Here is a 16,733-nt window from a genome sequence, read left to right as displayed (position 1 = left end):
GGAGCAATGTGGGTCCCAGACAGCAGAGCAAGCAATGGGCTTGAACCCACCTGTAGAGGGTGCTCCAGGACTAGAACTGACCTAATTCCCAGAGCAACCAACAGGAGGCACCATGGTGGTAAGCACAACCTGTTACAGATTAACTTCTACAGCATCCTGTTTAAAGTTGCTTCCTCATCTTTAGTCTTGTCATGTAGCCCTTTCAATGACCAGGAAATTGGCAAACATTTTCCAATGTGTGAAACCAAAATAATATTTGGCAGCAATATGGAGACTTTTACCTTGAAGGATCTCAACGGGCTTCACAAATACAGAGATTGCTTCAACAACCATTGTAGTGGAATCATCTCTGAAGTAGAATTTTGGAAATAGGCCTCAGTTGTTTAGGACATGATGCGAAGAAGAATACTGTATCCACGTGACACTGCACGGAGATCTGAGTTGGGCAGACTGTGGTGGTATTTGGGCAGGATATTAAGGATACCTGCCATACTCCTGAAAGAAGTGGGGTGGGGGTGGGAGAGGGTACATTCAGAAGTGATGTAAAAAGGATCAAACTTATACCATGCTATATTAACTCAGACTTAGTTATACTGTCTCTAGTTCTAGTAGTGTGTAGGAAAGTCTAAGTCAGTGTAACTTATATACTGAGGTGCTAGAAGGAGCATGGTTAGCTACAGTAAGGTGGGTTTTATTTATGTCAACTTTTAACCCTCTTATTTCCCCCTCTCTCCTTAGCACTGTCTCTTTTCCTTTCAGGCAGCAATTTTAGGCAGGCTTTGCAGTGCCCAATTAATTGACACCATTTCTCTAGCCCAACTCATGTCTTACAAGTCTCATTTCCGTTTTTGATACAGCTTTCTCTCAGTTTGCCTCACTCCACTGCAATCGGTGCAGCCAGATGGAAAGGGCTTTCAAATCTACTTTTTCAAATCATAACTTTAATTTCTCCTTTTGATGTCTCGTTGAGTTTTCCAGTCATCCTCACGTTTCCCTGCTCACCGCAGCCCTTGCTCTCAAGTCTTGGTTCAGTTCAGCTTTCTGATCTACGCGCTTCTTCTTTCACAGGCATTTCTGTCCTGGGGGTTGTCTCTGGAGCACTAATTCACACTGCTGTAGTGTGAGTAGTTGGCTATGTCCAATTTGGAGAGCAACAGAAAATGAACCTACATAATTTTCTGACAAAGAAGTCAAAGGGCCACAATTACAATCACTTTTGAATACAAAAGCTGGGACAAGGATCACACAGTGAAAAGTGCTCATGGAACAGCAGTCCTAAGGAGGACTGAGAATTCACAAGCTTGAGGCCTGTGAAGTTCATATGTTTAGGCCCTGACCATGGCTGTAACAGTAGCCACCATGGCCAGTGGATGCTGGCACCTGCCATTCAGGAGTAGAGATAACCCTGCCCTCCTGGTCTCAGGGTTAACAGCCCCAGACCAACAATCCTGTGTGTCAGAACTCTATTAAAATGCTCTCAGGTGCACAAGACTCAAGGAACCCTTTCCCTGTGCTTACCTGCACAGGAAGAGATCATAAGAGCAGACCTTGTGTTACTTGAGTGCAAGGTCCAGGGAAGTATTGTCACCACCTATAGACCCTTCAAAGGAGCAGAGCAGGGCCATGGGCTGGAGGTTGGCAGCTGGCATGGGAGGATCACTTGGGAGCAGTAGGACTTGCCTTTGAGCATGCTTCCCCCAGCACCACGAGGGGCATTCTTCCCACCGGTACGCTCTGCAGGCAGAGTGAACAGCACTGGTGCTATGCCCTTATGTACAAAGAACCCCTGCCTGGATTTACCTTTAAAGAACCCAGTACAGCTCTTAATGCTTAAAATGCACAGGGCCTCCATCATGCTCCATGATCAAGGAGAAGTCAGGTAGTCATCTCCAGGAGTTTAGGACAATGTGCCTTAGCTGGGAGTGGGTATAGCCATAGCAAGAAGCTGGAGATGGGGGAACTGGGTCTGCCAAATGTCTCTGAAAGACTCTGAAGACAGGGAGGAGGGCTTCTGGTTGCCACCTGAAGACCCCATTGAGGAAGTAGTTGTCCTGGATTGTTGTGACTGTCTCAAAATTTGCAGGAGCCAACCCTGAAGTTTTATGAGTCACTCCTACATTATTTGCTCCATACATATTATTGCTTGGACACAGAAAGGCACAGATCCTGTGCAAAATATAAACATTGCAATTCTGTAACTAAAACACCAAAACACAATTCTCGAGCCTCTAGTCCAATTACTAGTTAGGCCAACCACACTTTGCCTGCTTTGGGATATTCATGTACTTTTGCCATGGTTTTTTGCTGTTTTTCAGAACCTAGTCTCATCTGAAATTTTGATCAAAACATGTTTGACTGATCCTGTGCTGGCTGGAAAGGAGTGCAGCAGATCTTTTAAGAATGGACAAAATTCTGACTCTGTCCTGTTTTCTGACTTGATTTTCACAATTTCCAACTACCTCGGTGCATCGTGACACAACCTCATTCGCAAACAGATCTGGAGTAGAAAACCAGGTCTTCAATATTGAATGCCAGAAGAGAAATTTAGGATTCCTTTCCAGCACCTATGATTCAGCTGCTTCTCCCTGTTCTGGGCTCACCCTATGGCAATGGTATTTAGGATTGGCCAGGCCTGGCTGAGTAGCAGAAAGGTCCCATTACTTTTCTAAATAGCATTTTTGTCCTTGTGCGGTTTCAGTTTGTTTAGAACAAACCAGTTTTCCATGGAGACTGCAATGGTGGTAGTGTCATCAGCCTGTCCTTCGTCAAGTCACTTTGAAACTTTCTTCAGTTGCTTTTGTGCCTTTCTGTGGGGTCGTTTGTAAAATAGAGGCAGGGTTTTGATAAAAGGTCTCCTTGAACTCCATTCAAATTGTTACAAATGATGTGTGATGGACAGACCCAATCATCCACCAAGCTCCAGCTGAGGCATAAATCCTAACTCTTCAATCATCAAATCAGGAGTGGGAGGTAAAGAGCTAGCTAGCTATGATGGCTTTACGCCACCCAGGAATTCCCCCATGTCAACAGAATCCCCGGCTGCCCTATGAGGGCTGCTCTCTGCCAGCATGGCACAAAAGGCATGGACGAAGAGACCAAGATCTATGTCCTCGAAGGTTTGATTTTTCCTCTCACTATCACTAGTGTAAATCATGAACAACAACATGGTCTAAGAATAACATGGGGGGAGAATCAAACCCTACAATTCAAATGGAAAAAGCACTAGAAAGGACATATATTGGCAGAGGGAGGGACTCACTGACCTAACAGATCTTGTCCGCCTCTGATTTCTATCATATTCATCTGTTACTCATATTGAAACTCAACCTGAATTAGAAAACAAATAGTGTTCCCTAGCTTTAAATCCAGCTGAAAGTGAGATGATACAAACCTGGAAATATTTTCATTCTTGTAATCTGTCATCAGGAAACCAGTTTGGGAATATTTCACACTGCCACCTAGGTAATTTGATAGTTTGATTATATTAAAGTAATTGCTGAGTGTGTTCTTGCTGACTCCTCTGTATTTCCCTGAGGTAATCCCTCCCCAAACGCATTTGAGGGAAAGAGATTATAAAGCAAGCTTTCTCCTTTGAAATTATGATACCCTAAAAATCACAGTCCACTCTAACTGGCTTTTGTAAACATGCATCATGTGGACAAATTATTTATAACCAGTGAGCAATATAACAAATTGCTTACAGCATCCACATTTTGAAATATCTGTTTGAATGAGGGAATTGCAGAAATACTATAATTTACACGGTGCAGTATCTCCTTTCCTCGAATCAACATTCCCCAAGTGACTCACTGGCAGTGGAATGTACAGTGATGCACCAAACCTACTTTTGGGCACAAAAACTCAAAGCTCCTACTCTGGTAGCACAGGCCTGCAATCTGTGGGGAAAAAAAATATTCCAAGCAATTATTGGCGCTTTTCTGCTAGTTAGCAGTCCACTGTATACATACCCCTCTAATGTCCCTCATTTCGAGGGAGATCACTGACGTTGGTCCCAAAGTTGCTTACATTCCACTCCCATCACTTTCATACTTGAAAATTTACATCAGAAGTAACGAAGAGTTATAGTTTTCTGCAAGAATAGTTTCTGATGTCCTTCACTTGGAGTCTTTGTCCCATATTGCATCCCAGATTTAGGCCTGGAAGGTTGAGAGGCATGGGTGGAGATAGCTCTTAATTCTTACATCATAGCATCTGGGAGCAAGGTTGCAGCTTGAGCTAGAGCTCAGGCTCCGAAGCCTAAGGGGTGGGCATGAGATCCCCAGTTGCAACATCAGAGCATCATCTACACAACTATTTTTAGAGCACTAGCATGGGCTCCACTACACAGATATGTGGGAGCTGGTAGGTTCCTTCCCAGATGCAGTATTGACATACCCATACCATGTAAGGCTGGAGGGCACCACCAGATCATCTAACCTGACCTCCTATATATCATAGGCAACCAACACCACCCAGGATCCCCACACTAAACCCAACAATGGGCATTAGAACAAAGTATTACAGCCCTCAGGAAACTAAACTTCTATGTGCCACAGGCAGAGAACAGGATGGACTGGTGCACCAATGGCCAAGGACCCTACAGTGGCAAAGAACTGATCATTAAGTATTTAGTTTTCCACAATGCATAATCCTCAAACACTTTTATCCTCAATGGGCAATGGCATATCAAATATGTTTGTTTCAGAACTTGTTCCAGCCCAAAGACCCCTGTATTTAACAAGATTCACAAAGTACGCTCCTGGATGCAGTCACCCATTTGCTATGCAGTAGATGACAATTGGATTAGTCAGAACTTTGCCTTCTCTGGTATCCTGGATGATGGTGTCGAAGGCTTAATGTAGCACTTCTTGGCTCATGATGTTACACATACTTGTTACCAGAGGCATCTTGTAAACTTGTTAGAGCTTCAGAGACCTTTACCATTTCTGCCTTTCATAATATGCCATGCGGTTTTTCTGCTGAGGACAATTTCAGTCGAAGGTCAAAAGCTGGAGCCAGTCTGACGGCCAAGATGGCTTGCAGATAATCCACGGTTCATCAACAGAGAGAAGTACTTCCTGTTGATTAGAGCCAAAGGGCCCAATCGAAAGTCTATTGAAACCAATGGAAAATTCCCATTGACTGCAGTGGGCTTTGGATCAGTTCCTCCAATAGGTAATCAGGGAGGGAGAGAGTAAAATCAAGGATGCAGATCTAATGGAATGTTAACGTAGGGAATGAAATTAAATAAATAAATGTACTCAAAGCATGATTTGCCAATAAAAAAAAATAATTAAAGGTCAGAGTCAATTGTACTTCATCGAGTTCCTCTTCGAGTCCATCCCGTATGATGGCACAGGTAGGCTGCAGATGCCGTGGTGTGGAAGAGCTCAGCTCACTCCTTCATAACACCTTTTTAATTGCTGAGAAAGAAGGACTTCCTCACCTCCTATTTGTTAGCAACTAGGAGGACAGACACTGCTTAAATTTCTGATACCCTAGTAACATTATGAAGTTGTGTTGGCTTCCTCCCTCCTTTTGGTGTTGACAGAGTCCACCACAAGCACAATGTCATCTGTGCACCTTGTGTACAACTTCCACAGGGGCCTTAGTTTCTCTGGGCCATCTGTGTCCCAGAAATGGAAAGTGACTGTTTAAGTTCCCTGAGTCACTTTGACGTTCTCTGTGTTAAACTCTTTAGTTGGGATGGTGCTGACCAACTCATTGAAGTGCAGCCTGTAGAGTGCTGTTATGTTATCAGCAGAGTTGAGCCCCAGGATCATGATGTGAAAGCACTGGAAAGCAGACAGGCTAGAAAAGATCAGCTTCTGCTCCAAGAGTCTCTTTCCCGTTGCCAGAGGGAAGGGTGACAGCAGGTTGCCATTGAAAGCAGCAGAGACGGGTACTCTTCAGAGATGGCAGAGTCACAGCCACACCAGAGCCAGACTTCCAGTGGGCAGGCAATTGGCAAAGGCCAAGGCAGCCCATGCCTCCTGGCACCAGTGTCCCCATGTCCAAATGCTCCTGACCCCAGCACAGGAGAAATCGCAGCACTGACTCCTCCACATCTCTGCAACTCATCAGTGCAACACTCCACACATCTAGGCATATTTCAGAAATAATCTGAAGTAATATTGATAAATGAGGCTACTGTCTGTTTCCAACTCTTTCTTGGAGATTAATAAATGGGTTAATAATTCTCTGCCAGAGCTATTACCACAAGATAATCTCAGTTCAAATTTCACTGAACTATCAACAGGAATGGGCAAGTAGTTTGAGTAATCCTGATCTGGACCTTCACACATAACTTGAACCAAACCTTTTTTGAACTGCTAATAAGTTCACTCAATAAAAATGAGAAAAAAGTTTAATATTAACTAATTATTATTATTCTCAACTTTTACCTTCAAGGATCCACCCCAGACCAAAGCTGAAATGTTAGAATGCATAAAAAAGCCTAGTCTCGTGAGCTTTCCAGACCAGATTTACAAACCCACAGCTCTGATTCAAAGTTCACTGACACCAACAAGTCTCTTTCCATTGACCCCAAAGGTCTTTGGATCAAGACCTTTGGTAAATATTCAGACTTTTGGGTGATTATCCAGAACTTTGGAGGTTGGACTATCAGAAATCTTCACTCACAAATGACAGTAAAATGACTTGGTAAAAGTGCATGAAATGTATGGCTGGTGAAGTTATGCAAAAAAGAATTTTGTGAGTGTAGAAAAAAGATGTCTACACTTTGATGCTATAAATGAGAGATTAATGAAATTGACCAGAGAGCATTTCTTCATGCAGCTCTGGGCATGTTTTTTCAGTCCTGGCCCTCTCAAGCATAGAATGCCTATTGTTCAGCAGACCAACAACCACTAGAGAGCATGATGAAACCACTAAGCTCCTTTTTCATGCGTGATCAAAATCAGAACTTGAACCTACGTTTCCTGAGGTGGAAGACTAGTGTACTACGTAGCTTTACTATCAAGCCCAATGTGTGCAGAGAACTAAAAGTCAACAAAAGTGCAAACCTTCAAAGGAAAAATAGGAGTGATGCCCTTCGATATGGGTGTATTAAATGAAAGAAAATGTGTCTCTCTTATCTCTATTTGTTCTTTTATATGACAATGTACAAAGATCCACATTATACATATGTATATATGCAGTTGGAGAAGAGACTTCAATACAAGGCACATATAAATATTTATGCGGTGTTAGTAACCTCTGAATATTACTGCTTTATGTTATTTGTGTTGTGTAAAGCAAACTACAGCACAATTTAAAAAAGGAGGGGGCATATAAACAGAGGAAGAGAGACACATTTAGTACTGCATGCATATGAATGGTGACAAGTTGAAGGAATGGACCACATGATCTGGTCCAAGAGTTGAATATAGCTGTACCACTTGGTAATACTAGCATCTCAATTGTCCAATGGTCCCACTGGTTGTTCAGCAGCCTTCCTGCTTCTGATGTACTTAAAAATTTTTTGCTGTTACTTTTTCAGTCGTTGGCTAAATAGTCTTCAAATTCTTTTTTGGGCTTCCTAATTATAGTTTTACACTTTACTTGCCAGAATTTATGCCCCTTTCTATTTTCCACAATACGATTTAACTTCCAGTTTTTGCCTCTCACTGTTTTTTTTACTTTGTTGTTTAGCCACGGTGGTACTTTTTTGGTCCACTTACCATGTTTTTTAATTTGGGGTATACATTTAAATTGAGCCTCTGTTATGGTGTCTTTAAAAATTTCCAAGCAGCTTGCAGGAATTTCACTTTTGGCACTGTACTTTTAATTACTGTTTAACTAACTTCCTCATTTTTGTGTAGCTCCCGTTCCTGAAATTAAATGCCAAAGTGGTGGGCTGAGGAGCACTCAAGGAAGATAAGGCCATTGAAGAGAAACTAAATGATTTCTTTGCATTGGTCTTAATGGCTGAGGATGTGAGGGAGATTCCCAAACCTGAGCCATTCTTTTTAGGTGGCAAATCTGAGGAACTGTCCCAAATTGAGGTGTCATTAGAGGAGGTTTTGGAACAAATTGATAAACTAAACAGTAATAAGTCACCAGGACCAGACGGTATTCACCCAAGAGTACTGAAGGAACAAAAATGTGAAATTGCAGAACTACTAACTGTGGTATGTAACCTATCATTTTAATCAGCTTCTGTACCAGAAAGCTTTTGACAATGTCCCTCAAAGGCTCTTAAGCAAAGTAAGCTGTCACGGGATAAGAGGGAAGGTTCTCTCATGGATCAGTAACTGGTTAAAAGATAGGAAACAAAGGGTAGGAATAAATGGTCAGTTTTCAGAATGGAGAGAGATAAATGGTGGTTTCCCCCAGGGGTCTGAACCAGGACAAGTATGTTCAACATATTCGTAAATGATCTGGAAAAAGAGTAAACAGTAAAATGGAAAAATTTGCAGATGATACAAAACTATCAAGGTAGTTAAGACCAAAGCCGATTGTGAAGAGTTACAAAGGGATCTCACAAAACTGGGTGACTGGGCAACAGAATGATAGATGAAATTCAGTATTGATAAATGCAAAATAGTGCAGACTGGAAAACATAATCCCAACTATACATATAAAATGATGGATCTAAATTAGCTGTTACTACTCAAGAAAGATCTTGGAGTCATTGTGGATAGTTCTCTGAAAACATTCACTCAATGTGCAGCGGCAGTCAAAAAAGCAATCAGAATGTTGGGAATCATTAGGAAAGGGATAGATAAGACGACACAAAATATCATACTGCCTCTGTATAAATCCATGGTAAGCCCATATCTTGAATACTGTGTGCAGATGTGGTTGCCCCATCCCAAAAAGATATATTGGAATTGGTACCGAAAAGGGCAACAAAATGATTAGGGTCTGGAACAGCTTCCTTCTGAGAAAAGGATAATAAAATTTGGACTTTTGAGCTTGGAAAAGAGACGACTAATTGGGGATGTGATAGAGGTCTATAAAATCATGACTGATGTGGAGAAAGTAAATAAGGAAGTATAATTTACTCCTTCTCATAACACAAGAACTAAAGATCACCAAGTGTAATTAATAGGCAGCAGGTTTAAAACCAAAGAAAAGTAAGTTTTTCTTCACACAATGCACAGTCAACCTGTGGAACTCTTTGCCAAAGGATGCTGCGAAGGCCAAGACTATAACAGGGTTAAAAAAAGAACTGGATACAGTCATGGAGGAAAGGTCCATCAGTGGCTATTAGCCAGGATGGGGAGGGATGCAAAACCATGCTCTAAAGTGTCCCAGAAGCTGGGAATGGGTGACAGGATGGATCACTTGATGATTACCTGTTCTGTTCATTCCTTCTGAAGCACCTGGCACTGGCCACTGTTGTAACAGGATACTGGGCTAGATGGACCTTTGGTCTGACCCAATATGGCTGTTCTCATGTTCTGAGAAAAGCAAAGATTAGATGTGAGTCAGCTATAAAAACAGTTTAACTATATTAGTCTTACAAGAGTTTATTATCAGAAAAGGAAGACTGGAGGGCCTAACTATTTAAGTGAAGAGCTAAGGCACTTTCCATCTCTAATTCACTTGTTCCAGTATAGTGCAGGATGGCAGCAACTATGAATCAGTGCCATTTGGTGGCTGTTTGAAGTGAGTTGGTGTTTACAGTTCACTTCCTAATGAGACAATTCTCCACATCATGAAAGCCACAATCCCAACTGGAAGTCTCAGCATGTTGATGCAGGAATGGGTTAGTGGGGAAACACACTGCTTTCCTCTCTCACTGGAGGTAGTCCCTCTAGGATGGGGTGAGCAGCGGTCATAGTAGGCAGATACACCTCTGAACCCTGCCCGCTTCAGAGATCATGACTACTCAAAGAGGGAGGCAAGGCATTCCCAGTGCCGGGTCCTACACTCTGGAAAACCCCATCAGAAAGCATCAGAATAAGTCCAGTTCTGCCCCTTTTCAAATACAACTTTTAACTGAAGCTTCCTGAGAAATGAAGTGAAGAAGGGAGAAAAGAGTTAGGGTATAGAAAAAAGAAAGAAAAAGGGAAGGAATGCCCAAAACCCAGAATGGCAAGAGCAGGGTCCACTTTCAAATCATGTATATGCTTATCTTGATCTTGTTATTGGTACATAGATGGTGACGGTAGCCCAGGAATAGCTAACAGAGATATGGAGATAATCAGTTACTTTAACAATCCTATCAGCAGGTAATGTTCATCCTTTGAGAACTTGTTCATCCCAAATATCTCATTTTTGTACATCACTAAAATAGCTCAGTCTTAACAAAGGATTAACTGCCTGGGAAAATGGACAGACAAGTGAGTGAGGTAATATCATTTATTGGACCAACTTCTGTTGATAACAGAAACAAGCTTTCTAGCTACAAAGCTATTTTTCACGTCTGGGAAAGGTACTAAGCATGTCACAGCTAAATACAAGATCTTAGTACCTTACCTAGACCTGAAGAAGAGCTCTGTGTAGCTTGAAAGCTTGTCTCTCTCACCAACAGAAGTTGGTTGAGTAAAAGATATTACCTTTCCCACTTTGTGTCTCTAATAGCCTGTGATGGACACTGCTACAACAATACTGCATACAACAATGGGAAAATGGAGGCTTTTGGTGTTGATCTCTGGGTAAATATGATGGGCAAAATCCACACAGAAAGGGTCTTCCTCCTGTGGAGGTGAACTCTGAACCAGCATTGTCAAACCTTAGAAGTATCAGCCCAGCGCACTAGAAGAGTTCATAGCATGTGACAAGGCAGGTCCTAGTCCCTCTCTCTCTCTAATCATACAGGGAATGAGAAGACTACTGCTTCATTCACTCATTGAGTCAGCAGAGAGAAAGGAGCCTGGCAGCAGGGGCTCAACAGGAGCCTTCAAAAACATTTTGTGTGAGGGTCTTGTGGTACTTCTGATTGTCAGCAGGGAGCTTAGTGTATCTTCAGCCTCTTGGAGGACAGCCCATTCTCTTCTGGCAGAAACATCATAACAAGGACTATCTCACCACAACTTTATATCTCAGCACTCTCGTGTCGTGGATAGCAGAGAACAGTCAGAGTTTGACACTGAGTCCTGGGCAGCAGGCAAGCAGCACTATGGTATCTCTTGAGGAAGCCTTCCCCTCAGAACTGGAGTTCCACAGATGTAGAACCCAGCAGTGTCTGGACACATAGATGGGCTCTGTCTCTGTGGAACATCAGGGTCAGGAATTGTAAATCAACATAGCTCCATTGCCTCCAGTAAGGGCTATGCTGATTTATACCAGCTGAGGATCTGATCCTCTATAATTTTAAAGTGACAAACTCTTTCTCAAGGATATGAATCTTCATGACCGTGCACCATGTGTAATCATTCACACCAGCTTGAACTTGGAGTAAAGCACTAACGTTTGGATCTGGTAGCAATTTACACCCACTTTGCACTGATGTGAATGACTGCACAAGGTCAGAGCAGAGCACGGAGAATAAGGTTCTAATTTTTCATCAATATTTGACATGGCTGGAATGGAATGCCTGACAGTGAAGAAGATTCTAGCTTAGAACAGAAACATGAATAGTCCCAAAATGGCCACCAGAACACTCAAAAAATCATCTAATTTTTAATTCCATTAAACCAGGAGGAACAAAATAACTCAGAAGTGAACAATACATGGACATGGTTTTGGCTTTGCATGGGAACACTACAGCCATCACCCTTCTAATCCTCTAAAGTCAAGAATATTGAGAGAGACAATATGGAAGAATAAAAATTAGAAAGGTTAATGGATGCTGGATGGTGAAGCACAGATACTGATATATTAAGGTTTGTTTCAAGTGCTCAAGACAGATTCACTCTGTTTACAAGATTTTGCCAATCATTGAAAAAATGCCCAGAAGCCAAGACGCTTTTCTCTGAGTACAGGAAAGAAGGGCAGTTAAATAATATCATGCAAAGTATAGCCCTTTACACATCTAGGAAACTTAATGTTGCTGCTGTTGCTGTGATATTGATTAAAGATTTGAAGGATGCCATAATACTCCACTCTATCTGTTACACAGTAAAAATTAAAAGATATTGTCAATTATTTGACTACTCTCATGGTTCATTCTTAAAATGTCCAAGAGATCAAATAACTGAACTTAGTTAAATTTATTATCTAAAGACAAAGCAGTACAACATGAAGAGGAAATGTACATACCCTTCTTCTGGGAAGCAATTCCTATCCCGCAGCATGTTCACCTTACAGAGAAGGTGTGCTTGTGCTTCAAAGATACACATTTCAGCTAGTAGTATTTTAGAATAATTGTACAAGTTATAAAGTTCTTCACATATCATTAAAATCCAACCCAATCTTGTTTTGGACTTTTCTTTTCTCTGTTTTGGATACTACATTTCAAACCTACTGAGCATAAAGGTACATCCCAGACTATGCAACCATTCATATATCTTGGCTTTGACAGGCTTCCTGACTTCAGCCTTGCAAAGTGTTGTGGAATGCTTGACATGAGTGCACAGAATTGTGGGGAAAATAACATAACTTCCCAACACATTTATATATATTAATACTATGCACAAAAGTTGGAAAATTACAAAGGATGAATATGAACAAATAACACAAGTATGTAGGGACAAAATTAGAAAGGCCAAGGCCCAAAACAAGATTAAACTAGCTAGCGATCATAAAGGGAAACAAGAAAACACTCTACAAATGCATTAGAAGCAAGAGAAAGACAAAGTACATGGTAGGCCTGTTACTCATTGAGGATGGAAAAACAATAACAGAACATGTGGAAATGGCAGAAGGGTAAATGACATTTCTGTTTCAGGTTTCACCAAAAAAATTAGTGGTGATTTGATGCCTAACATAATGAATGCCAGTGAAAATGAGGTAGGATCAGAGGCTAAAATAGGGAAAGTACGAGTTAAAAATTATTTAGACAAGTTAGATGTCTTCAGATCACCAGAGCCTGAAGAAATACATCCTTGAATACTCAAGGAGCTGACTGAGGAGATATCTGAGCCATTCGCGATTATCTTCAAAAAGTCATGGAAAAATTGAGAGATTCCAGAGGACTGGAAAAGGGAAATATAGCGCCAATCTATTACAAATGGAATAAGGACAACCTAGGGAATTACAGACAAGTCAGATTAACTTCAGCACCCAGAAAGATAATGGAGCAAATAATTAAGCAATCAATTTGCAGACACCTAGAAGGTAATAAGGTGATAAGTAACAGTCAGCATGGATTTGTCAAGAACAAATCATGTCAAACCAATCTGTAGTACATTGTTGGAGCCATATGCCCATAGTCCTTCATGGGAGATGTAGTCCAGCCAGCGGGCCCAATCTATAGGACAGAATGGACACAAGGCCCCTAATCTACAATTCCCATGGGGCACGACAAAGCTCAAGGGAACACAGATTCATATTGGACCAAGCTGGAACAAAATGTTTTGGCATTTCTGAATCATTTTTTTAAAGTTTCTATCCACAGAAAAATTCAATATTTTGACTTTCTGTCCTGATTCAGGATGAAAACAAAATTTTGAAATATTGGATTTTACATTCTGATTTTTGAGTAGTTCTGCTTGGGATGAGTATTAAAATTCACTCTGTTTTAATTAGAAAGAAGGCTTGGATTCCAAATACTCCTGAATTTAGAATCCAGATCAAACCCGCCCTTCTTTCCATAGAGGCAATCTACTTTCACAAAATGTACACTCTAGCTATTGCACCCACATTTGAATTGTGGCTCAAGTAGCTAGAAGTGCACAGGTTGTTCATCACTTACTGATTTTGCAAGCCCATAATAATGAATGAAAACTGAGACCACAAAGAAAGGTGAACTGGAAATTTACACCTGAATGTGTCTGTATTTGAATACAATATCTTCTTCTCCCATTTGATGCTCTTCTATCTTCTTCCCATAATGTCTGTTCTCTTTCTCCCTTCCTTCCCAGTTAATTACTCCCCCGCTTCCTTCTGCCTCTCTGCTTCAGTTTCTACTCCTCTGCACTCCACTCCTTGCCCTGCCCAAAGCACATGGACAGAGTTAGGACTGAAGCACTGCTAGAGAACAGCTCTTTGCTAAGCAGGGAGTGCTCCGAGCCCCAAAGATCTGTGGGGACTCAGTATTATTGTTATTTATTCAGCTCTCTGCATGTGCATAGTGCAGATAAGTACAAGACACAGACGTGTCCCCTTCACACTGCTTCCCTTCAATGTTCCCTCTCCTTTCACTTTTCTTTCCATTTAGCTGATCCCCTCCTAACTAAGCCCACTTCCACCCTCACCACCCAAAAAAATTATGGCACTAACATGATCTTTGCTCCCATCATCATTCGCTCTGCTTGTGTGTGATACACCTATCCCCACCCTGTGTCTGTCTTTTCTATTTAGATTGCAAGTTCTTTTGGCCACTAATACTCTGTTTGTACTGCGCCTCACACGATGCAGACCCATTCTTGGGTGGTCCTTAGGCATGTCCATAAGAAACATGATTAACAGAGAACTCTTCTGATTTAACAGGGAACTCCTCTGATGTGAGCAATTTCAACCTAAGTTGGATAAGAGGTGACATAAAAATATAGACAGACATGATATCAGTCACCCAAAAGGCATATGATCTTCACATTGTACATGTTATACTGGCTGCATATTTCATGGATGGAATCAACCATAAAGTCCACTTAGTCCACACCCTGCATCCTTTTCTACCTAGGAAGGGATTTCAAAGCCTCTCTCAAAGCCTTGAGGATCCTATTGATTCCTTCTAGCATTTTCTAAGTCACCTATAACTACATTTTCCCTTTATTCCTCCCGCCCCCTATGCATCACAAAGCCCCATAAATGATGATTAGTCAAGGGCTGTACATAACTGAACAGACATCATCTGAAAGGGGATCGGTGCCCTTCTGAGACAGAGAACTCTCATTCTCCATTCTCTGCACCACATGGGCTGATTCTCGAGATCAGAATATAAAACTGTGTGTGCCCAACTTACAGACATGGTATTTCTATTTGTATCAGGTATTGGCATGAACAAATGACTGGGTAGATGTATAATAGGTTACACACAGGCACAATTTGTACCATATGCACAACTGTTACATTGACGTACATGTTAGATAAAGTGCAATTGCACACACACGTCTTTTCAAATCACGTCCAAGGTTGAATGAAAAATAGTTGTTTTCCTCCTTTTGAGAGAGGAACTGTTACGTTTGGAAACAGCAGTGTGTTTACTGAATTGAGAAAATAATCATGTCACACAGTATGGAAGCTTTACTGAATTAATTTCAAGTTAATGTAGAAACATCATTGCTAAACAGTTTGCAGTAAGATGCCATGGTGTTCACAATAATTTTTAGTGAAAAGTCCAAAATTAATTGTATTATAATTATAATCTATTTTACAGTCTCTTCAATGTACTTTAATATCCACAGCATGATGTCTCTTTGAGAGAATGACATTGATCAATGCAGCCAGCATTGTTAATGCATTCACAGCGTGTGCCATATTGACTGGGATGAAAGAGAGAGTACGTGCCGGGGTATTTTAATTCTGTTTGATGTGATGTTCAATTGCTTGTTACCAATCAGAGATTGTACTTTATCTAGTACAGATGCCATTGAGATAACACCAAAGCTGCATGTTCTGTATGTATTAGAAAGGCAGCAGGCACAGTTTACATGAGTAATTTTTCAGTCATTATTAAATATCGTGGCAGAATGTACATGTATTGTGGGTAGCTGCAGAGAAGGCAATAGGATTCCTGATTCCTCTTGGTTCACAACAGGTCACTTTTCCCTCCACACAGAATCTCTCTGAAGGCCACACATCACCTGGAAAGGGACGGTGAGATACACCAAGCACCTGGAGACCAGGTGAGCTAATGCTTGGGGACCTTTTAACTGGCCAGTCTCAGGGAAGAGCTCCAGTCTTTTAAACACCAATCAGATTCAAATGGGAATCACCATTCTCTTTCCCAGGTTACTCTGGGGCCTGTGGGTATTTGAGAAGAGAGTTAGGAAGAGTAGCATGGAGTCAAAGGGCAGTTAGGGAGGCTATCAGGTGCACTCCACTACCTCCTTGGCCAGCTCTGCCACCAAATACTGTTGCCTCCTACACCTCAATGTTGCCAGCAGGTATAATGGAAGGCAGGAAATGGGGAGGTGAAAGGGGATGGCAGCTTGAATCTCTTACACGTGATTCTCTGTGGCCTTATGGACTCTGGAATGTAAGTCAAACTGATGATCTACAATTTTATGACAGGGCAGGCTGAGAATGAAGGAGCAGTGACAGGCTTCTCCCCTTCCACCCTCCCCTCGCCCCCCGCTCTTTCCACTGCAACTTACCTCTGCTCAGCTCAGTGGAGAATCAAGCCCAATGTCTCATACATATACCAAAATACCCATGCAGGAGACACTTCTCACCAGAGTACCTCAGATAAGTGGAGCTGTAAGGCTGTCGTACATTACATTCCTTTCTTTCAGCTATGGAAAGAGCCCACATCGCTATATAAAAGGATATACTGGGTAAGCTGCTGAGTCAGATCTTATCATTTAATTAAGAGAGAGACTAAATCAAGGAAGAACTATATTAAATAAAACTTTAGGTAGAAGGTATAGACTTTTCCTTAATCGTACTGTCTGCATTTAAATGCCAAGAGGTGATACCCATCAGAAATAAAGCAAATGGCAAGTATGAAATACAGAGGAACATCAGGAAGTGTTGCTTTGTAGTTTAGTGGTAGTATGTCGGAAAACTAATAGCTT

The 16,733-nt window shown here is 41.5% G+C and overlaps 1 pseudogene; it reads right to left on the bottom strand.

The window, feature by feature from the left end:
• Positions 1-2,986: 2,986 nt before the first annotated feature.
• Positions 2,987-16,470, bottom strand: LOC127044732 (ADP-ribosylation factor-like protein 4A; annotated as a pseudogene).
• Between the last annotated feature and the right edge of the window lie 263 nt (positions 16,471-16,733).

This window comes from Gopherus flavomarginatus, chromosome 2, assembly GCF_025201925.1.
Source record: "Gopherus flavomarginatus isolate rGopFla2 chromosome 2, rGopFla2.mat.asm, whole genome shotgun sequence".
Lineage (NCBI taxonomy): Eukaryota > Metazoa > Chordata > Testudines > Testudinidae > Gopherus > Gopherus flavomarginatus.
This window is presented reverse-complemented; position numbering and strand designations above follow the sequence as displayed.